We start from the raw sequence: 22,728 nt of genomic DNA, 5'->3' as shown, positions 1-22,728 counted from the left end.
GCACGAACCCAGTCTTCCTGAGGCTTGAGGTTTAAGAGAAGCAGCATGGCCTAGCGGGGAGAGCCTGGGCCTGGAAGTCCGAAGGACCTGGGTCCTAATCCTGGCTCTGCCAATCACTTGCTGTGTGACCAGGGACAAGTCACTTAACTTCTCCATGCCTCAGTTTCCTCAACTGTAAAATGGGGATATGCATCCTCCCTCCTAGTTGGACTGTGAGCTCCATGTGGGACAGGGATTGTGTCTGACCTAATTAATTCGTACCTACCCCAATGCTTAGAACAGTGTTTGACACAAAGTAAGCGCTTAACAAATACCATTAAAAAAAGTGGAAAGAGCCTTCACCCTGGAGCCAGAAGGACCTGGGTTCTGATCCTGTCTTCACCACTTCCCTGCTTTGTGATCTTGTAACTTCATTTTGATTCAGTTCTTTCATCTGTAAAATGGGGATTAAATACCTGTTCCCTCTGTCACTTAGCCTGAGTGCCCCATGTGGGACAGGGACTGTGTCTAACCTGATTGTCTTGTATCTACCCCAGTACTTAGTATGGTAGTTTTTAATTAAAAAAAAATTAAAAAAATTATGGAATTTGTTAAGAGCTTACTATGTGTGAGGCACTGTTTTAAGCTCTAGGGTAAATACAAGCTAATCAGGTTGGACTCGGTCCCTCGCTCCATCCCTTCTACCCTCCTTAACTTCCATCTTCAACCACTCACTCTCCACTGGTTCCTTCCCCTCTGTCTTCAAACGTGCCCATGTCTCTCCCATCCTAAAAAAACCCTCTCTTGACCCCACCTCACCTTCTAGTTATCGCCCCATATCCCTCCTACCATTCCTTTCCAAACTCCTTGAACGAGTTGTCTACATGTGCTGCCTCGAATTCCTCAACACCAACTCTCTCCTCGACCCCCTCCAGTCTGGCTTCCATCCCCTACATTCCACGGAAACTGCCCTCTCAAAGGTCACCAATGACCTCCTGCTTGCCAAATCCAACGGCTCCTACTCCACCCTAATCCTCCTCGACCTCTCAGCTGCCTTTGACACTGTGGACCACCCCCTTCTCCTCAACACGCTATCCAGCCTTGGCTTCACAGACTCCGTCCTCTCCTGGTTCTCCTCTTATCTCTCCGGTCGTTCATTCTCAGTCTCTTTTGCAGGCTATTCCTCCCCCTCCCATCCCCTTACTGTGGGGGTTCCCCAAGGTTCAGTACTTGGTCTCCTTCTGTTCTCGATCTACAGTCACTCCCTTGGTGACCTCATTCACTCCCACAGCTTCAACTATCATCTCTATGCTGATGACACCCAGATCTACATCTCTGCCCCTGCTCTCTCCCCCTCTGTCCAGGCTCGCATCTCCTCCTGCCTTCAGGACATCTCCATGTTACTCCCCTCCTCAAAAATCTGCAGTGGCTAAAATCAATCTGCGCATCAGGCAGAAACTCCTCACCCTGGGCTTCAAGGCTCTCCATCACCTTGCCCCCTCCTACCTCACCCCCCTTCTCTCCTTCTACAGCCCAGCCCACACCCTCCACTCTTCTGCCACTAATCTCCTCACCGTCCCTCGTTCTCGCCTGTCCCGCCGTCGACCCCTGGGCCTGGAATGCCCTCCCTCTGCCTATCCGCCAAGTTAGCTCTCTTCCTCCCTTCAAGGCCCTACTGAGAGCTCACCTCCTCCAGGAGGCCTTCCCAGACTGAGCCCCTTCCTTCGTCTCCCCCTCGTCCCCCTCTCCTTCCCCCCATCTTACCTCCTTCCCTTCCCCACAACACCTGTATATATGTATATATGTCTGTACATATTTATTACTCTATTTATTTATTTATTTTGCTTGTACATATCTATTCTATTTAATTTTGTTAGTATGTTTGGTTTTGTTCTCTGTCTCCCCCTTCTAGACTGTGAGCCCACTGTGGGGTAGGGACTGTCTCTATATGTTGCCAACTTGTACTTCCCAAGCGCTTAGTACAGTGCTGTGCACACAGTAAGCGCTCAATAAATACAATTGATTGATTGATTGATTTCCCACATGGGGCTCTCAGTCTTAATCGCTATTTTATAGATGAGGTAACTGAGGCACAGAGAAGTCAAATGACTAGCCCAAGGTCACACAGCAGACAAGTGGCAGAGCCGGGACTTGTACCCAGGTAATACTGACTCCCAGGCCCATGCTCTATCCACTAGGCCATGCTGCTTCTTTGGTGCTTAGCATAAAGCAAATGCTTAACAAATATCCCAGTTACTATTACAAGTATTGTTTATGTGACTGGGGAGGAAGCAGTTGAGTGGGTGGTAGGAGCAGATAGATCAACGACTAGTGTAGAGAGAGCTCTGGAAAAAAAACCCACTTCTCTCCCCAAACTACTTAAATCTCGGAATGTTGAGCCCCCAGTCTATAATCAATCACTTGTATTTATTGAGCACTTTCTGTTTCTAGAGCAGTTTACCAAGTGCTTGTCAGAGTACAGTCTGACCAAGTTTGTAGACATGTTTCTTGCCATCTTTCTGCCACTGTCAGTATCGTTTTAATCACCAGTAGGTGAACCACGATTTGTTAATCCAGTGCTTAGAACAGTGCTCAGCACTTAGAACAATGCTTAGCGCTTAGAACAGTGCTTTGCACATAGTAAGCGCTTAACAAATGCCATCATTATTATTATTATACTGACCATGTAACATTTCTTTGCAGTTAATGATGAACAAAATAAAGTGAAAAGTATTGTAAATTACATATTAAGAAGTTGCTTGCTGCTTGGGCAAGTCACTGAACTTTTTTGTGCCTCAGTTACCTCATCTGTGAAATGGGGATTTAGACTGTGAGCCCCATGCGAGACAGGGACTATTTCCAACGTGATTTGCTTATTCATTCATTCATTCAATCGTATTTATTGAGTGCCTACTGTGTGCAGAGCACTGTACTAAGCACTTAATTCCACTCCAGCACTTAGTACAGTGCCTAGCACATATTAAGCATTTAACAAATGGCGTTATTGTTATTATTATCATTATTATCTTTAATCACAGCAGCATAGAACAGACACTGGAATTACCACACCACTCTGTGCTTCACTCTTTAAATGACGGCCAGATAAAGCACCTTCAATTCTGACTCGACCAAATACACACTTGGGAAGTAACGTAAATTGCTGGGTGACTTTCTCAGAATGACTGAATTTGCTTACCAATTGACTGAGCCCTGGTTTACTAAAGGTGTCCAATCAATCAGTCAGTCATACTTACTGAGCACTTACTGTGTGCCGAGCCTGTACTAAGCGCTTGGGAGAATACATTAAAACAGCATCGGTAGATATGTTCCCTGCTCACAAGAATCATTACAATATGATAAATGTAGGAAAAGTGTTCAAAGAACACTAAAACCTCTACACTGGTGCTCTTTGGCCTAATATAAGCATTTGAGTGTAAGCTCATCTCTAGACTGAAAGCTTATATCTGCTCTGTTTTGTTTTGGTCTGAAGCCAGATTCAAATTTAGGTAGCACTCTATTAAGTGCTGGGGTAGATACGAGGCAATCAGGTTAGACATTCATAGTTTTAATCCCCATTTTGTAGATGACGAAACTGAGGCACAGAGATGTGAAATGACTTGCCAAGGTCTTACATCAGCCAAGTCGCTGAGCCGGGATTAGAACCCAGGTCCTCTTGACTCCCAGGCCCATGCTCTCTGTTCACCAGATCACGCTGACATGCTCTCTGCCCATAATAGGTTTACAGTCTAGAGGGTGAGACAGACATTGATATGAGTAATAGTATAACATAATAGTAACAGAAATAATAATAGTAATAATAATAGTGATAAAAATAATGATGGTGATAATAGTGCCTCGATCTCACCTATCTTGCCAACGACCCCTCACCTATGTCCTGCCTCTGATCTAGAATGTCCTCCCTCCTCAAATCCAACAGACAATTATTCTCCCCACGTTCAACGCCTTATTGAAGGTACATCTCTTCCAAGAGGCCTTCCCTGACTAAGCCCCCCTTTCCTCTTCTCCCACTCCCTTCTGATTTGCCCTGACTTGCTCCCTTTGTTCATTCCCACCCCCAGACCCACAGCATTTATATCCATGTTTGTCATTTATTTATATTAACATCTGTCATCATCATCAATCGTATTTATTGAGCGCTTACTATGTGCAGAGCACTGTACTAAGCGCTTGGGAAGTACAAATTGGCAACATATAGAGACAGTCCCTACCCAACAGTGGGCTCACTGTCTAAAAGGGGGAGACAGAGAACAAAACCAAACATACTAACAAAATAAAATAAATAGAATAGATATGTACAAGTTCAATAAATAAATAAATAAATAGAGTAATAAATATGTACAAACATATATACATATATACAGGTGCTGTGGGGAAGGGAAGGAGGTAAGGTGGGGGATGGAGGGGGGACGAGGGGGAGAGGAAGGAAGGGGCTCAGTCTGGGAAGGCCTCCTGGAGGAGGTGAGCTCTCAGTAGGGCCTTGAAGGGACGAAGAGAGCTAGCTTGGCAGATGGGCAGAGGGAGGGCATTCCAGGCCCGGGGGATGACGTGGGCCGGGGGTCGATGGCGGGACAGGCGAGAACGAGGTACGGTGAGGAGATTAGCTGCATAGGAGCGGAGGGTGCGGGCTGGGCTGTAGAAGGAGAGAAGGGAGGTGAGGTGGGAGGGGGCGAGGTGATGGAAAGCCTTGAAGCCCAGGGTGAGGAGTTTCTGCCTGATGTGCAGATTGATTGGTAGCCACTGGAGATTTTTGAGGAGGGGAGTAATATGCCCAGAGCATTTCTGGATAAAGATAATCCGGGCAGCAGCATGAAGTATGGATTGAAGTGGAGAGAGACACGAGGATGGGAGATCAGAGAGAAGGCTGATGCAGTAGTCCAGACGGGATAGGATGAGAGCTTGAATGAGCAGGGTAGCGGTATGGATGGAGAGGAAAGGGCGGATCTTGGCAATGTTGCGGAGCTGAGACCGGCAGGTTTTGGTGACGGCTTGGATGTGAGGGGTGAATGAGAGAGCAGAGTCGAGGATGACACCAAGGTTGCGGGCTTGTGAGACGGGAAGGATGGTAGTGCCGTCAACAGAGATGGGAAAGTCAGGGAGAGGGCAAGGTTTGGGAGGGAAGACAAGGAGTTCAGTCTTGGACATGAGAGCATCTTTCTCTCCCCTTATAGACTGAAAGGTCATTGTGGGCAGTGAATTTGTCTGTTGTTGTATTGTACTCTCTCAAGCACCTAGTACAGTACTCTGCATACAGTAAGCACTCCTACCTCACCTCCCTTCTCCCCCTCCTACCTCACCTCCCACCCCGCACCCTCCGCTCCTCTGCCGCTATTCTCCTCACTGTACCTCGTTCTCGCTTGTACCGCCTTCGACCCCCGGCCCACATCATCCCCCGAGCCTGGAATGCCTTCCCTCTGCCCATCCGCCAAGCTAGCTCTCTTCCTCCCTTCAAGGCCCTACTGAGAGCTCACCTCCTCCAGGAGGCCTTCCCAGACTGAGCCCCTTCCTTCCTCTCCCCCTCGTCCCCCTGTCCATCCCCGCGACCATACCTCCTTCCCTTCCCCACAGCACCTGTATATATGTATATATGTTTGTACATATTTATTACTCTATTTATTTATTTATTTTACTTGTACATATCTATTCTATTTATTTAATTTTGTTAGTATGTTTGGTTTTGTTCTCCGTCTCCCCCTTTTAGACTGTGAGCCCACTGTTGGGTAGGCACTGTCTCTATATGTTGACAACTTGTACTTCCCAAGCGCTTAGTACAATGCTCTGCACACAGTAAGCACTCAATAAATACGATTGATTGATTGATTGATTAAATACGATTGAATGAATGAATGAATGAATGAAAAGCAATAGTAATTATAATACAAGCCATTCTCAACATGAAGTGTGAGGACAGGATTAGCAGCAAGCTCCCCTCCACCCCCAGAAGACAGTCAAATCACAGCCCTGAGGCAACATTTGCGGAAGCCCAGCCCTGCTGGGCAGGATATGAGAGCAAGAATAGATGACATCAGGATACCCAAGCAGCTGCTGTTTGAGGAACTGAAAGGGAGCATGCACTGCCAGGAGGGTGGCATGAGCAATGTAAAGATCTAGTAAAGCTCATCCTCAAGCAGTGGGACTTGAGCTCTCATTGTGTGCAGAGCACTGTACTAAGTATGTGGGAGAGTACAATATGACGGACACATTCCCTGTCCTCAATAACCTTACAGTCTAGAGTACTTAGAAATGGACTGCTGGCAGACCACGGCAGCAGGCTTTGGAAGAGGGGTTGTTCTCCTAGCGGGAAGGCTTCAGGAAGATGGGCACAATAATCAATCGATTAGTGGTATTTATTAAGTGCTTACAATGTTCAGAGCACTCTAATTAGTGCTTTGGAGAGTATGGTACAACAGAGGAAGGTTGGAAAGCAGAGAAGCATCATTGCGTAGTGGATTAGAGCATGGGCCTGGGAGTCAGAAGGTCATTAGTTCTAATCCCAGCTCTGCCAATTGTCTGCTGTGTGACCTTGGGCAAGTCACTTCCCTTCTCTGGGCCTCAGTTACCTTGTCTGTAAAATGGGGATTAAGACTATGAGCCCCATATGGGACAACCTGACTACCTTGTATCTACCCCAGTGCTTAGAACAGTGCTTGACACATAGTTTGTGCTTAACAAATACCATAATAATAATTAGTAATAAGAAAGGAGGCAGGTCCCTTGTGGAACAGAAATATTAAAGCAAGGCTATAGCTTTACGAGCATTCAATGCAGAAGGGAATGTCTGTCATGCATCAGTTTTTTAAACCCCATCTGCATGGATGCATAGAGCCTCAACAACAGTAGTATCATCTTTGGTCATTCAGTCATATATATTGAGCACCCGCTTTGTGCAGATCACTGTAATAAGTGCTACCCTCACAAGGCTCATGGTCTGAAGCAGGGGAGTGAGCTGGGTGACAGGTCCATGTGGAAAGACTGACATAATAGAGAAGGATTCATTCATTCAATAATATTTTTTGAGTGCTTACTGTGTGCAGAGTACTGTACTAAGTACTTGAGGCAGTGCAATAAAACACTAAACAGACACATTCCCTGCCTACGATGAGCTTACAGTCTACAGGGGGAGACAGATATAAATAAATAAATTACAGATATGTAATTAAGAGCTTTGGGACTGGGAGGGAGGATGAATAAAGGGAGCAAGTTAAGTGATGCAAAAGGGAGAGGGAGAAGAGGAAAGGAGGGCTTAGTCAGGGAAGGTCACTTGGAGGAGATGTGCCTTCAGTAAGGCTTTGAAGATGGGGAGAGTATATGTCTGTTGGATATGAGGAAGCGGGCCTTCCAGACTGGAGGCAGATTGTGGGCAAGAGGTCAGTGGTGACATACCTGAGCTAGAGTTACAGTGAGAAGGTTGGAATTAGAGGAGCAAAGTACGTGGGCTCAGATGTAGTAGGAGAATAGCAAAGTTAGATAGGAGGGGGGCAAGGTTTGAGTGCTTTAAAGCCAGTGGTGAAGAGTTTTTGTTTGATGTGGAGGTGGATGGACAACCCCTGGCAGTTCTTGAGGAGTGGGGAAGCATGTCCTGAATGTTTTTGTAGAAAAATGATCCAGGCAGCAGCATGACATATGGAGTGGAGTGGGGAGAGACAAGAGGCAGGGAGGTCAGCAAGGAGTCTGATGCAATAAAATGAAGACAGCATAGGATAAGTTGGTAGCAGTTTGGATGGAGAGGAAAGGGAAGGTTTTGGCAATGTTTTGAAGGTGGAACTGATAGGATTTAGTGATGGATTGAATAGATGGGTTTGATGAGAGAGAGGAGTCAAGGATAATGCCAAGGTTACAGGCTTGTGAGATAGGAAGGACAGTGGTGTCATCTACAGTACTGGGAAAGTTGGTGGAGGACAGGGTTTGGGTTAGAAGATAAAGAAACCCCATGGCCTAGGAACAGAGCACAGGCCTGGTGGTCAGAGGACGTGGGTTCTAACCCCACCTCTGCCACTTATCTGCTGTATGACATTGGGCAAGCCACTTTACTTCTCTGTGCCTCAGGTATCTCATCTCTAATATGAGGATTAGAGAAGCAGCGTGGCTCAAAGGAAAGAGCCCTGGCTTTGGAGTTGAAGGTCATGGGTTCAAATCCCGATTCTGCCTCTTGTCAGCTGTGTGACTTTGGACAAGTCACTTAACTTCTCTGTGCCTCAGTTACCTCATCTGGAAAATGGGGATTAAGTCTGTGAGTCCCATGCAGGACAACTTGATTACCTTGTATCTACCCCTGCTCTTAGAAAAGTGCTTTGCACATAGTAAGCACTTAATAAATGCCATCATCATTATTATTATATAATTCATGGACTGTGTCCAACCTAATTTGCTCATACCTACTCTAGCTCTTAGTATGGTGCCTGGCACATAAAAAGTGCTTAACAAATACCATTAAAACCAAAAACCCCCCAAAACCCAGTATCATTAAGAACATGACAACCTAAAAGGAGTTGCAGAATGTTGCAACTAAAGAAACTTAGTTCAGTGTCTATTGTGCATAGCCGGGGAGAGCCTGGATTCAACAGGAAAAACAGCATGGCCTTCCTAACGTTCTTAAAGTTGGGAATCGGTGCTAATGCATCCGTTTCTCCTTGAAGTGCTGGACTACAGTGTAAGCTCCCCCACACCCCTCCCCCTGCCAAGACTGTAAGCTCATTGTGGGAAGGGAACTTGTCCACCAAATCTGTTATATTGTACTCTCCCAAGACCTTAGTAATAATAATAATAATAATAATATTGGCATTTGTTAAGCACTTACTATGTATTGAGCACTAAGTTCCAAGTGCTGAGATAGATACAGGGGAATCAGGTTGTCCCTTGTGGGGCTCACAGTCTTAATCCCCATTTTACAGATAGTAAGTGTTCAATAAATACCATTGATTGGTTGATTGTTTGAGATACTTGGAGAGATCATTGAGAAGCAGCATTGCCAATGGATAGAGCACTGGCCTTGGAGTCAGAAGTTTGTGAGGTCTAATCCCAGCTCTGCCACCTGTCTGCTGTGTGCACTTGGGCAAGTCACTTCACTTCCCTAAGCCTCAGTTGCCTCATCTATAAAATGGGCTTTGAGACTGGGAGCCCCATGTGGACAGGGACTGTTTCCAACCCAATTTGTATCCACCCCAGCACTTAGTACAGTACCTGGCACACAGGAAGCACTTAACAAATACCACAGTTATTATTGTCATAACTATAAACTGCTTGCTGTCATATTGGCTTCTCTCTTCTAGGACAAAGGATATGTGTGTGTGTGTTGTACTGATAAGTTACCCTCTTACTAGCCACACAATCACAGGGAGTACCTTCTGCAAATTTTTGTTTCTAAAAGCAGAAACTGGAGTTGTTTTAGAGCATGGGCCTGGGAGTCAGAGGTTGTGGGTTCTAATCCAGCCACGTGTCTGCTGTGTGGCCTTGGTCAAGTCACTTCAGTTCTCTGGGCCTCAGTTACTTCATCTGTACAATGGGGATCGAGACTGTAAGCCCCAGGTGGGAAAGGAACTGTGTCCAACCTGATTTGCTTGGATCCAACCCAGCACTTAGTACAGTGCCTGGCACATAGTAAGTGCTTAACGAATACCATAATTATTATTAATGCCAGAGTTGCATCGGGTTTGTTCAGTGATCCTCAGTCAAAAGGCAGTAGTTGGTCTGAGAATGTGTGGGTAGTAGATGGCCTTTCTAATCTTATGACATTAGGGACTGCATTTATGAAGTAAGAGTGCTCACTGACAGAAATGAGAGCACAAGAATTCCAAACTGGGGACCTTTCCCTGGAAGCCTGCAGCCCTAGTTACAAAGGAGAGATGCATTGTAGAATATCGTCACCTGCTGGTTGCCTTTGCCCACTACATTTGGCCAAGAGCAGGGTTTGAATTTTAACTGGGCTCTTTCATTTTAAGAAATGGCTCCCCGTCGCTGAGCCCCAGAAAACAGTTTGTCATTAGCAAGCTAAGTCTCAACTGAGCAACAGTGAGGTGGGGGCTAGGCCTCCATCTGAACTCATGGAGGGGCCCCACATGCCAGCTTATTCAATCAATCAATCATATTTCTTAATAATAATAATGGTGTTTATTAAGCGCTTGCTATGTGCAAGCACTGGGGAGGTTACAAGGTGATCAGGTTGTCCCACAGGGGGCTCACAGTCTTAATCCCCATTTTACAGATGAGGTAACTGAGGCACAGAGAAGTGAAGTGGCTTGCCCAAAGTCACACAGCTGACAATTGGCAGAGCCGGGATTTGAATCCATGACCTCTGACTCCAAAGCCTGTGCTCTTTCCACTGAGCCACGCTGCTTCTCTGTGCTTAATGAGTGCTTTATTGAGTGCTTACTGTGTGCAGAGCACTATACTAAGGGTTCGGAACAGTACAGTATAACAGAGATAGTAGATACGTTCCCAGGCCACAGGAAGTTTACATTCTAGAGGAGGAGCTTACAGATCATCAACATCATCATTATTATTACAATAATAATAGTGGTTTTTCTTAAGTGCTTACCACTTGCCAAGCACAATACGAACTGCTGGAGTAATGAAGTTGGACACAGATCCTGACCCTCACAGGGCTAACAATATAAATAGGAAGGAGAACAGGGGTTGATTCTCTGCTTTACAAATGAGGTAAATGAGGCCCAGAGAAGTGAAGTGACTCGTCCAAGGTCACACAGCAGACAGGTGGAGGAGCTGGGGTTAGAATCCAGGTCCCCTAACTCTTTGGCCCTTGCTCCTTCCACTAGACCGTGATGCTTGTCTTAGCAACAGCAGCCTGAGAACAACCCTCCTTGCTCCCTGCAATGGCACCCTCCCTTTTTCTCCATGTGCTTCTCTAGTGGATTCTCCACCCTCAGCACCTCTGACATGTTGCAGTGCCATGGAGGGAGTGGAGTGACCACTATGGGTAGAAGTGTTGGAAGCATGGGGCTACTCCACTGGCAAATGGCACTGCCTTGCCACTTTATGCACTGCAAGCACTGTACTGAGTACTTGGGACAGTGCAATAAAACAATAACAATAACAATAATGATGGCATTTGTTAAGTGCTTACTATGGGCCAAGCACTGTTCTAAGTGCTGGGGGGATACAAAGTAATCAGATCGTCCCACATAGTGCTCACAGTCTTAATCCTCATTTTACAGATGAGGTAACTGTGGCACAGAGAAGTTAACTGACTTGCCCAAAGTCACACAACTGACAAGTGGAGGAGCCGGGATTAGAACCCATGACCTCCAACTCCCAGGCCCGTACTCTTTCCACTGAGCTATGCTGCTTTTTGAGGTAGTAACAGGTATAACAGATATATTATTTCAATATAACAGATATTATTTCAATAATGCTAATAGTCATATTTCTTCAGCTGTAACTGCTTGTTAAGCACAGTACTAAGAGCTGGGATAGACACAAGTAATAAACAGGCCTACCAACTCTGTTATATTGTCAGTTAGTCAATGGTATTTATTGAGCACTTACTGTGTGCAGAGCACTGTAGTAAGTGATTGGGACATTACAATATAAAAATATGACAGACACATTCCTGGCCCACATTGACCTTAGACTAGCAAGGGAGACCGACATTAATAGAAATAAACAGACATGTACGTAAGAGCTATTGTGTGCAGTGTAACTCTGTTCTGTTGTACTTGCCCAAGTGCTTAGTATAGTTCTCTGCACACAGTAAGTGCTCAATAAATGATTGATTTTATGGGTGAACGGATGGGTGCTTGGCACGTGACTTCTGCTGAGTTGAGAGACAGAAAGCTTTTCTCCATGGAGGCCTTTCCATGGCAACTTACAACACATGGCTCTTCCCTTCCCCAGGTGGGAGACCAGGACTCCTTCTTTGCCACTGAAGCTTGAGGATCAGCAGTAATGAACTCCAAATAATAATGCTCATAAGCAATTGGATACCATCTTGAAAGGATCATGGTTGAGGAGTGAGGGCGACTTTAGTTTCTCACACAGACATTTATTATGTGTCTTCAAGTGTTTCCTTTCAGGTGAAAATATTGCCATTCTTAATGTTACTGGAAACGGCCTTTTCTTTGCATGATAAAAGCAGAGACATTGCCAAGGGTGGTAATCGTATGGGTTGGAATGTAAACAACAAAAAAAGTTTCTCAACTCTTAATCATCATATTGAATTATCAGACTAGTTTTATTGAACAAAAACTGCAGCTATGGTGGACCAGTGAGGTAGTGCTGAAATTTAACATCTGGTTTCCCCTTTCTTGTAATAATGATAATTATGGTATTTTGGGTTTCCCCTTTCTTATCATAATCATAATTATGGTATTTGTTAAGTGCTTACTATGTGCCAAGCATTTTACTTAGCATCATGTTAATTGCTTTTGAACACCCATAAAATTGTCCTCAGGACACTCTAATTTTTGTTATTTTTAAGATATACTAAATCTAAGCATGATTTCCCTTTGAATGGGAGGTTTTGCAACCTATGGCTTAGAAGCTGCAGGAAACTTAATCGTTTCAGTAAATATCGGGTTCATCATTCCAATGAACTCTTCCTCGGTCAGTCAATCAATCAATTTATTGAGTACTTACTATGTGCAGAGCACTGTATTAATTACTTTGGAGAGTGCAATATTACTTTTATTATAGTTTTTTTAGTGCTATATGTTAAGCACTTATGTGCCAAGAAGTATACTAAGTGCTAGGGAAGCTACAAACTAAAGTTGCACACATTCCATGTCCTACATGGTGCTCACAGTCTTAATCCCAACATTACAGATGAGGGAACTATTAAAGCACAGAGAAGTCAAATGACTTGCTCAGGGTCACCAAGCACACAAGTGGTGGAGCCTGGATTAGAACCCAGATTCCCTGACTCCCAGGCCCATTGTATTTTTCATTCATTCATTCATTTAATCATATTTATTGCTTACTGTGTGAAGCACTGTTCTAAGCACTTGGGAGAATACAGTATAACAATAAACAGACACATTCCTTGCCCACAGCTAGCTTACAGTATAGAAGGGGAGACAGACAATTTAAATAAAAAAATTACAGATATGTGCATAAGTGCTATGGGCCTGGAAGGGTAGGTGAATAAAGGGAGCAAGTCCGGGTGATGAAGAAGGAAGTGGGAGAAGAGGTAAGGAGGGCTTAATCAGGGGAGGCCTCTTGGAGGAGATGTGCCCTCAGTAAGGCTTGGAAGTGGGGGAGAATAGTGGGGTAGTGGATAGAGCATGGGCCCGGGAATCAGAAAGTCATGGGTTCTAATCCCAGCTCCTCCACTTATCTGCTGTGTGACCTGGGGCAAGTCACTTAACTTCCCTGTGCCTCAGTTACCTTATCTGTAAAATGGGGATTAAGACTGTGAGCCCCACATGGGACAACCTGATTGCCTTGTATCTACTCCAGCCCTTAGAACAGTGCTTGGAACATAGTAAGTGCTTAACAAATACCATTATTATTATTAATATTATTATTACTATTATTAGGATTTGAGGAGGGAGGGCATTCCAGGCCAGAGGCAGGATGTGGGTGAGGGGTCGGCAGAGAGATGACCTTGGCACACAGTGAGAAGGCTAGCATTAGAGGAGTGATGTGTGCTGGCTGGGTTGTAGTAGGAGAGTAACAAGGTGAGGTAGGAGGGGGCAAAGTGATGGGGAGCTTTAAAGCCAGTGGTAAGCAGGTTTTGTTTGATGCGAAGTGGATAGGCGAGCTCTGGAGTTTCTTGAGGTTTGGGGAAGCATGACTGAGTATTTTGGAGAAAAATGATCCAGGCAGCAAAGTGAAGTATGGACTGGATTGGGGAAGGGACAGGAGACTGGGAGGCCAGCAAGGAGACTGATGCAGTAATCAAGGCGGGATAGAATAAGAGATTGTATTGACATGGTATCACTTTGGAGAGGAAAGGGCAAATTTTAGTGATGGTGTGAAAGTGGAATGAATGGGATTTAGTGATGGATTGACTATTTGGGTTGATTAAGAGAGAGGTGGCAAGGATAACACCAAGGTTAAGTAGTGGTGCCATCTACAGTGATGGGAAAATCATGGGAAGGACAGGGTTTTGGTGAGAAGATAAGGAGCTCTATTTTTTACATGTTAAGCTTGAGTTTATGGGAGGCCATCCAAATAGAGGTAACTTGAAGGCAGGAGGAAATGCGAGACTGCAGAGAGGGAGAGAGGTCAGGGCTAGAGATGTAGATTTGGGTAACATCCACATAGAAGTGGTAGTTGAAGCCATGGGAATGAATGAGTTCTCCAAGGGAGAAGCAGCGTGGCTTAGTGGATAGAGCACAGTCCTGGGAGGCAGAAGGTCATGGGTTCTAAGCCTGGATCCACCTCATGACTGTTGTGTGTCCCTGGGCAAGTCACTTCACTTCTCTGGGCCTCAGTTACCTCATCTGTAAAATGCAGATTAAGAATGTGAGTCCTATGTGGGACAGGGACTGTGTCCAACCTGACTACCTTGTATCTACGCCACTGCTCAGAATAGTCCTTGGCACACAGTAAGCACTTAACAAGTACCATAATTATATTTTTATTTTATTATTGAGGGAGTGGGAGTAGATGGAGAATAGAAGTGGACCCAGAACTGAACTTTGAGGAACCCCCACAGTTAAGAGGTGGGAGGCAGAGAAGGAGATGGCAAGGAGGCTGAGAATGAGCGACCAGAGAGATAAGAGGAGAACCAGGAGAGGACAGTGTCAGTGAAGCCAAGGTTGGATAATGTTTCCAGGATAAGTGGGTGGTCTACAATGTCAAAGGCAGCTGAGAGGTCACGGAGGATTAGGATGGAGTTGAGGACATTGGATTTGGCAAGAAGGAGATCATTGGTGACCTTTGAGAGGGCAGTTTCCCTGGAGTGAAGGGGGACAGAAGCTAGATTTGGAGGGGATCAAGGAGAGATTTGGAGAGGAATTTGAAACAGCAGGTTTAGACATCTTGCTCAAGAAGTTTGGAGAGGACTGGTAGGAGGAGATGGCGCAATAACAGGAAAGAGCTGTGGGGTCTAGGGAGGTTTTTTTTAGGATAGAGGAGACATGGTCATGTTTGAAAGCAGTGGGGAAGAAGCCATTGGAGAGTGAACAGTTGAAAATGGCTGTTAGGGAATAAAGAAGGGCGGGAACATGGACTGTGTCCAATCTGATTAGCTTGTATCTAGCCCAATGCTTAGTACAGTGCCGTATTAAGTGCTGTAATACCATTAAAAATATGATAAATATCCTTGATCATTTGATTGGTTCTGACTCTACAGCAGTAGTTTCTTTACGGAGTACCTCTGGGAGTGAGTTATTAGATGGCGGTGCAAGAGAGTTACTGGGAAATGGGGAAAATTATTTAAAAGCTGTGATGTGGGGAGAAAAGATGGAGGGAAGGTTGGGAAGGGGGCAGAGCTGCTCGGGTTGGCTGTGGTGCCTAGTAGAAGGAGCACAGGTCTGGAGTCAGAGGACCTGTGTTCTAATGCTGACTTGAATACTTGCCTGTTGTGTGACCTTGAACAAGTCACTTGCCTTCACTCTAAATGGTAATTTAATGCCTGTTTTCTCTCTGTTTAAGACTGTAAGCCTAATGTAGGCTAGGGATTGTGTCTGATCTGACTATATTGTATCCACTGTATATTGCATGACACACAGTAATCTCTTCTCCCCCACTAGCCTGAAAGCTCATCATAGGCAGAAAACGTGTCTTCCAACTCTGTTACACTCCCCGAAGCAGTACAAAGATTGTCATTGTACAGTGCTCTGCACACATTAAGCACTCAATAAATATGATTAAGAAGTATCTCAATTATTATTATAAGCTGTAGTTACTGGAAGGGTGGGAAGGGGTGGAAGATTACCTAATTGTCAGGTGGAGATACCAAAGAAGGTTAATATGTACATTTTTTAATGGTATTTGTAATGGTATTTTTAATGGTATTTGTTAAGAGCTTTCTATGTGTCAGGACCTGTTCTAAGCACTGGGGTAGATAGAAGATAATCAGTTTGGACACAGTCCATTTCCCACATGGGGCTCACAGTCTTAATCCCTACTTTACAGATGAGGGAACTGAAGCACGGAGAAGTTCCCAAGGTCACACAGCGGACAAGTTGCAGAATTGGGATATAACCCATGTCCTCTGACTCCTAGACCCATGATCTTTGAACTAGCCCTTAACTTTGGCATTATCCTTGACTCCTCTCTCTCATTCAACCCACATGTTCAGTCTATCACTAAATCCGGTCATTTAAACTTCCACAGAATCACTAAAATCTGTCATTCAGCTGTATTTACTGAGTGCTTACTATGTGCAGAGCACTATACTAAGCGCTTGGGAGAGTACAATACAACAATAAACAGACACATTCCCTGCCCACAGCACGCTTACAGTCTAGAGGGATGCTGCCCTTTCCTCTCCATCCAAACTACTACCATGTTATTCCAAGCACTTATCCTGTCCTGCCTTGATTACTGTATCAGCCTCCTGGCTGACCTCCGTTCCTTCTGTCTCTCCCCACTTCAGTCCATACTTCACTCTGCTGCCCAAATCACTTTGCTACAAAAATATTCAGGTCATGTTTCCCCACTCCTCAAGAAGCTCCAATGATTGACCATCCACCTCCGCATGAAACACAAACTCCTTGCCACCAGCTTTAAAGCACTCAATCACCTTGCTCTCTCCTACCTCACCTCACAACCCGGCCCAAACACTTTGCTCCTCTAATGTCAACCCACTCACTGTACCTGGATCTGGTCTTTCTCACCACCGACCTCTTGCCCACATACTGCCTCTGGCCTGGAACCCCCTCCCTTTTCCTATCCATCAGACATTTACTCTCCCTGCTTCAAAGACATATTGAAGGCACATCTCCTCCAAGTGGCCTTCCCTGACTAAGCCCTCTTTTCCTTTTCTTCCACTCCCTTCTGCATCGCCCTGACTTACTTCCTTTATTTATCCCCCTGCTTCACAGCCCCACAGCACTGTGTACATACCTGTAATTTTTTAATTTCTATTAATGTTCATCTCTCCTCTAGACTGTACGCTCATTGTGAGCAGCAATGTCTGGTATATTGTTGTATTGTACTCCCCCAAGTTCTTAGTACGGTGCTTTGCACACAGTAAGTACTTAATAATAATAATGATGGCATTTGTTAAGCGCTTACTATGTGCAGAGCACTGTTCTAAGCACTGGGGGGATATAACGTAATCAGGTTGTCCCACGTGGGGCTCACAGTCAATCCCCATTTTACAGATGAGGTAACTGAGGCTCAGAGAAGTTAAGTGACTTGCCCAAGGTCACACAGCAGACATGTGGCGGAGCCGGGATTCGAACCCATGACCTCTGACTCCAAAGCCCGGGCTCTTTCCACTGAGCCACGCTGCTTCACACTGCTTAATAAATATTGATTGATTGTTAGACCACCCTTCTTCATTTAATTTACCATTTACTTAAAAGGAAGTAAAGTCCAGGCATTCATACATTTATTTACAATGAAATAAAATCCATAGAACCTCTCTGATTCAATATGAATGCATTCATGTAGCTACTTTAGTTATGTGCGACCACTCGATGTTTATCGAGCATGTATTTTGTGCAGAATATAAGCACTAAGCGACTAATACAATAGAATAAAATAGGATAATACAATAATAATAATGATATTTATAGTTGACAGTATAAAATTCTGGTTAATTTTGGTAAAAATAAGGGGTCTGGCCTTTGTTTAGGAACTAATTTCCTTTAAATAACTTATTTCTATAAGGAAATTGGGTTGAGTTAATGGCATTTTTTCAACTTGAGACACTTCTCAGGAATTGCTTATTAAATATGAGTCATACAGTACAGGCAGTTCTTGGATGTATTCTTAAACTCCAGTACATATGTTCTTATATATACCCATCACCCGCACATGTACATATGCTTGTTCAATTATTTATTTTGAGCTCTGTAAATACTTTTATTTCTGGTTTTCGTTATTAGATTGCAGGATCTTTGCGGTTGGCGATTTGCCACTTGCTTATTTTCTACTTCTCAAGTACTTCTACAGATGTTGTTTATTTTCTGTCTCCTCCACTAGATTGTAACCTTGTGGACAGAAACTGTGTGTACCGCCTTTGTTTGGTACACACAGCGTGGCTCAGTGGAAAGAGCACAGGCTTTGGAGTCAGAGGTCATGGGTTCAAATCCCGGCTCCACCACTTTTCTGCTGTGTTACTTTGGGCAAGTCACTTAACTTCTCTGGGCCTCAGTTACCTCATCTGTAAAATGAGGATTAAGACTGTGAGCCCCCTGTGGGACAACCTGATCACCTCGTAACCTCCCCAGCGCTGAATAAATACCATCATTATTATTATTATTATTGTTTCTCCCAAGAACTTATACAGTGCTCTGCATTCTGTAAGTCATAAATACCACTAATTGATTAGTTCCTCCACCCCCTTCACTTTGGTTGCCCAATTTCATATCACCACATCATCCATTCTCCTCACATGTCCCACCCAGTAAAGCTTTGTTAAATCTATCAGAATTTCAGTGCTAGGAGATTGTCGTGTGTTTGGCATACTGTCTTGCCACTTGAGGTTGGCTAATAGTCTTGATGTCATCTTTGACTCCTCAGTGTTATTCAATCTATTGCTAAACCCCCTACAGTATTTTCTGGATCCACCCCTTCCTCTCTGCCCAGGCGGGTGCCACCTTGGTTCAGACTCATGCCACAGGCTTCCAGGCCGAGTTTCTACATCAGCCTCCTGGCTTCCCTGCCTCCAACTTCTTCCCTGTTCAAGCTGTGCCACATTCTACCACCTGGACTATTTTTCTAAAATATCATTCAGTTTCCACCTCTTCCTTCCCCACAAACCTCCAGTGACTATCAGTCAGTCAGTCTGGGACATTTTTTAAGTGCTTACTATGTGCAAAGCACTGTTCTAAGCGCTGTGGAGGATACAAGGTGATCAGATTGTCCCATGTGGGACTCACTGTCCTAATCCCCGTTTTACAGATGAAGGAACTGAGGCTCAGAGAAGTTAAGTGACTTGCCCACAGTCACACAGCAGACATGTGGCGGAGGCGGGATTAGAACCCATCCATTTCCCTACTCATTAAATAGAAATCCTAACCATTGGATTCAAAGCTCTCCAGCCCTCTCCTTACATCCCTTCCCTTTTCACATACCTTGCTTGTTCACCAGCCATTTCCCAGCTTGCATTCCACGCTCTCCTACATCAATCGATCAAACAATTTATTGAGCACATAATTTGTGAAGATACTGGGTTAAGTGCTAAGGAGAGTACAGTACAATGGCATTAGTAGATGTGATCCCTGCCCACATGGAGCTTACAATCTAGAGGGGGAGACAAACATTAAAATACATTATGGATATCTACACATGTGCTATGGGTGGGGTGAATATCAAGTGCTTCAAGGGTACAGATCCAGTTGCATATGGGATGCAGAAAGGAGAGGGAGTCTGGAAAATGAGGAGCTAGCTGGGGAAGACCTTTAGAGGAGGAAGAGATATGATTTCAGTAAGGATTTAAAGGTGGGGAGAGTAGTCGTCTGTCGTTCAACTCCTAAGGTGGAAGGCACTAACCCTTGAAGAACTCCATGTACCGGTCGATGCACGGAAACGATGGAATAAGATCCTACCACCACTTCTACATTGCCCTCCATGGGAAGTCAGGGACTTAGAGTAATTATTTAAGGATATGAAGGTACCGTTTAATTAGGGGAAGCATTTAAGAGAAGTAGCATAGCCTAGTGGGAAGAGCATGGGTCTGGGAGTCAGAGCACTGTGTTTTTAATCCTGGCTTTGCCTCTTGTCAGTTTTGTCACCTTGGACAATGGTTTTAATCCTGGCTTTGCCTCTGTCAGTTGTGTGACCTTGTACAAGTTACTTCCCCATACCTCAGTTCCCTTGTTTGCAAAATGAGAATTCGATACCTGTTCTCCCTCCTTCTTAGACTGTAAGCCTGAAGTACAACCTAGTTATCTTGTATCTGGTCAAGCACTCAGTTCAGTACTTGGCATATAGTACGTGCTTAACAAATGCAATTATTATTATGAATTACTACTGCCGTTATATGAGAAATAAAAGTTCTTAAAATTCAGATCCTCTTCCCCTTTCCCCAACAGCAGCAATAAATACTATTGCCCTGTGGCCTAGGTGTTTTGTCAGTCCAGTCCAGTGGACAAGAACCTCCAGTGGTTGCCTGTCCACCTCTGCAGCAAACAGAAGCTTCTCACCATTGGCTTTAAAGCACTCAATTACCTTGCTCCCTCCTACCTTACCTCTCCTATTTCCTACTACAATCCAGCCTGCGCATTTAGCTCTACTAATGCCAACCTTCTCACTGAACATCAATACCTCAATCTCATCTATAGAAGAGAAGCAGTGTGGCTCAATGGAAAGAGCATGGGCTTAGGAGTCAGAAGTCATGGGTTCAAATGCCGGCTCCACCAATTGTCAGCTGTGTGACTTTGGGCAAGTCATTTAACTTCTTTGTGCCTCAGTTCCGTCATCTGTAAAATGGGGGTTATGACTGTAAGCCCCCCATGGGACAACCTGATCACCTTGTAACCTCCCCAGTGCTTAGAACAGTGCTTTGCACATAGTAAGCACTTAACAAATGCCATTATTATTATTATCTATCTTGCTGCCAAACCCCCGTCTACTAACTGGAACTCCCTCTCTCTTCATATCCGACAGATCATCTCTAGACCTATAAGCTCATTGCAGGCAGGAAATGTATCTGTTTATTGTTCTAGTGTACTCTCCCAAGCGCTTAGTTCAGTGCTCTGCACTCAACAAATGAACCATTTCATATCCCTCTCCCCACCTTCAAAGCCTTATTGAAGGCACATCTCTTTCACGAAGCCTTCCCTGCCTAAGACATCATTTCCTCTTCTTCCACTCTCTTCTGCATCACCCTTTGACCTTGGATTTGCATCTTGTATTTACCCCATCCTCAGCCCCAAAGCACTTAATATACATATCTGTAATTTATTTATTTCTGTTTATGTGTGTCTCCCCCGCTAGACTGGAGCCTTATTGTGGGCAGGGAACATTTCTACCAACTCTGTTATACTGTACTCTCCCATTCAGTTAGTCTGTTGTACTTATTGAGCGCTTACTTTGTTCAGGGCACTGGACTAAGTGCTTGGGAGAGTACAACACACCAATACAACAGACACATTCCTTGCCCACAGTGAATTTACAGTCTACAGGGAGCTTCTAGTCCAATCACCTCCTAGTACAGTGTTCTGAACGAAGTAAACACTCGATAAATCTGATCTATTGATTGATTGATTGTCATCCAGCAATCTCCCTTCTCTTCAGCTAAACTGGGGCGCTCTGGTTAGTCATAAGCATTGATGCTTTGAGTGTCATTTGGTCTTCCTCCCTCCACCCTCCTTTGTTTGAAAACAGTATTTGTTAAGTGTTTACTATGTGCCAGGCATTGTACTAAGTCCTGGGGCAGATACAAGATAATCAGATTGGATATGGTCCATTCTTCACATGGTAATCACAGTCTTAATCCCCATTTTACAGATGAGGAAACTGAGGAACAGAAAAGTGCCATGTCCAAGGTCACACAGGCACAGTTGGGATTAGAAGCCAGATCCTTCTGACTCCCAGGCCTGTGCTCTACCTGTAGGCCACACTGCTTCTTGTCTTCCTTCTCCCTCTGGCTCAGTGGAAAGAGCACAGGTTTGGGAATCAGAGGATGTGGGTTCTAATTCTGGCTCCGCCACTTGATTGCTGTGTGACTTTGGCCAAGCCATTTAACTTGTCTGTGCCTTAGTTACCTCATCTGTAAATGAGGATTAAGACTGTGAGCCCCACGTGGAACAGCATGATTACATTATATCTCCCCCAGCGCTTAGAACAGTGATCGGCACATAGTAAGTGCTTAACAAATACCATAATTATTTATTATTATTATCATTATCATTATTATTATTATTTTTTTTCTCCTTCCCCTCCCTCAATGAATATACTACTGGGTGGTCCTGTGGTCTGTCTCGCCAGGCTTCAGGAGTGAAGAGGAGAAGCAGGAGGCCTGTTTAACAGCAAAGTGGATATTCAGCCCATGAATCATTCAGTCAGTGGAACTAGATCGAATTAGGGTTAAATTATTTATTCCCAAACCTGTTTCTCCCTGCTTATTAACCCCGAGGCTAAGTCAAGGTCTCTGAAATCTGTGTCCTCTTGAAGCCTTTTTTCTCGTACACTTATGTATTCAACCCAGTCTCCAAGTCACCAGGAGAGGGCAGCAATACACAGACATAGTTTCCTTGGTCTTCCTGTGCTAGCGTTTTAACATCCCATTGAGGATATAATAATAGTAATAATAATAATAGTAGTAATGGTATTTGTTAAGCACTTACTACATGACAAGCACTGTTCTAAGCGCTGGGGGGGATACAAGGTCATCATGTTGTCCCATGTGGGGCTCACAGTCTTAATCCCCATTTTACAGATGAGGGAACTGAGGCACAGAGAAATGAAGTGACTTGCCCAAAGTCACACAGCTGACAAGTGGCGAAGCCAGGATTAGAACCCATGACCTCTGACTCCCAAGAGTCAGAGGATATAAGAAAGGATATAAGAAATATATAAGATATAAGGATACAAGAAAGCAGAGGGTAAAAGAGCAGTTCTGTAGTTTGTTAGAGCTGGGGACCCACCACATCCTGTTTTCAATGTTTCCACTTTCTGACTGAGAATTTGAGGTCACCCCAGCTCCCCTTT

The 22,728-nt window shown here is 44.5% G+C and overlaps 1 protein-coding gene across 2 annotated transcripts in view; it reads left to right on the top strand.

The window, feature by feature from the left end:
• The window catches only part of MED12L (mediator complex subunit 12L), a 535,097-nt gene that overhangs the window by 257,309 nt on the left and 255,060 nt on the right, over window positions 1-22,728 (top strand). The gene's annotated exons all lie outside the window — the stretch shown is intronic.

The sequence above is a fragment of the Tachyglossus aculeatus genome, chromosome 1 (assembly GCF_015852505.1).
Source record: "Tachyglossus aculeatus isolate mTacAcu1 chromosome 1, mTacAcu1.pri, whole genome shotgun sequence".
Taxonomy (NCBI): domain Eukaryota; kingdom Metazoa; phylum Chordata; class Mammalia; order Monotremata; family Tachyglossidae; genus Tachyglossus; species Tachyglossus aculeatus.
The sequence above is the reverse complement of the archived record's forward strand: the minus strand, read 5'-3'. Positions and strand labels throughout refer to the sequence as shown.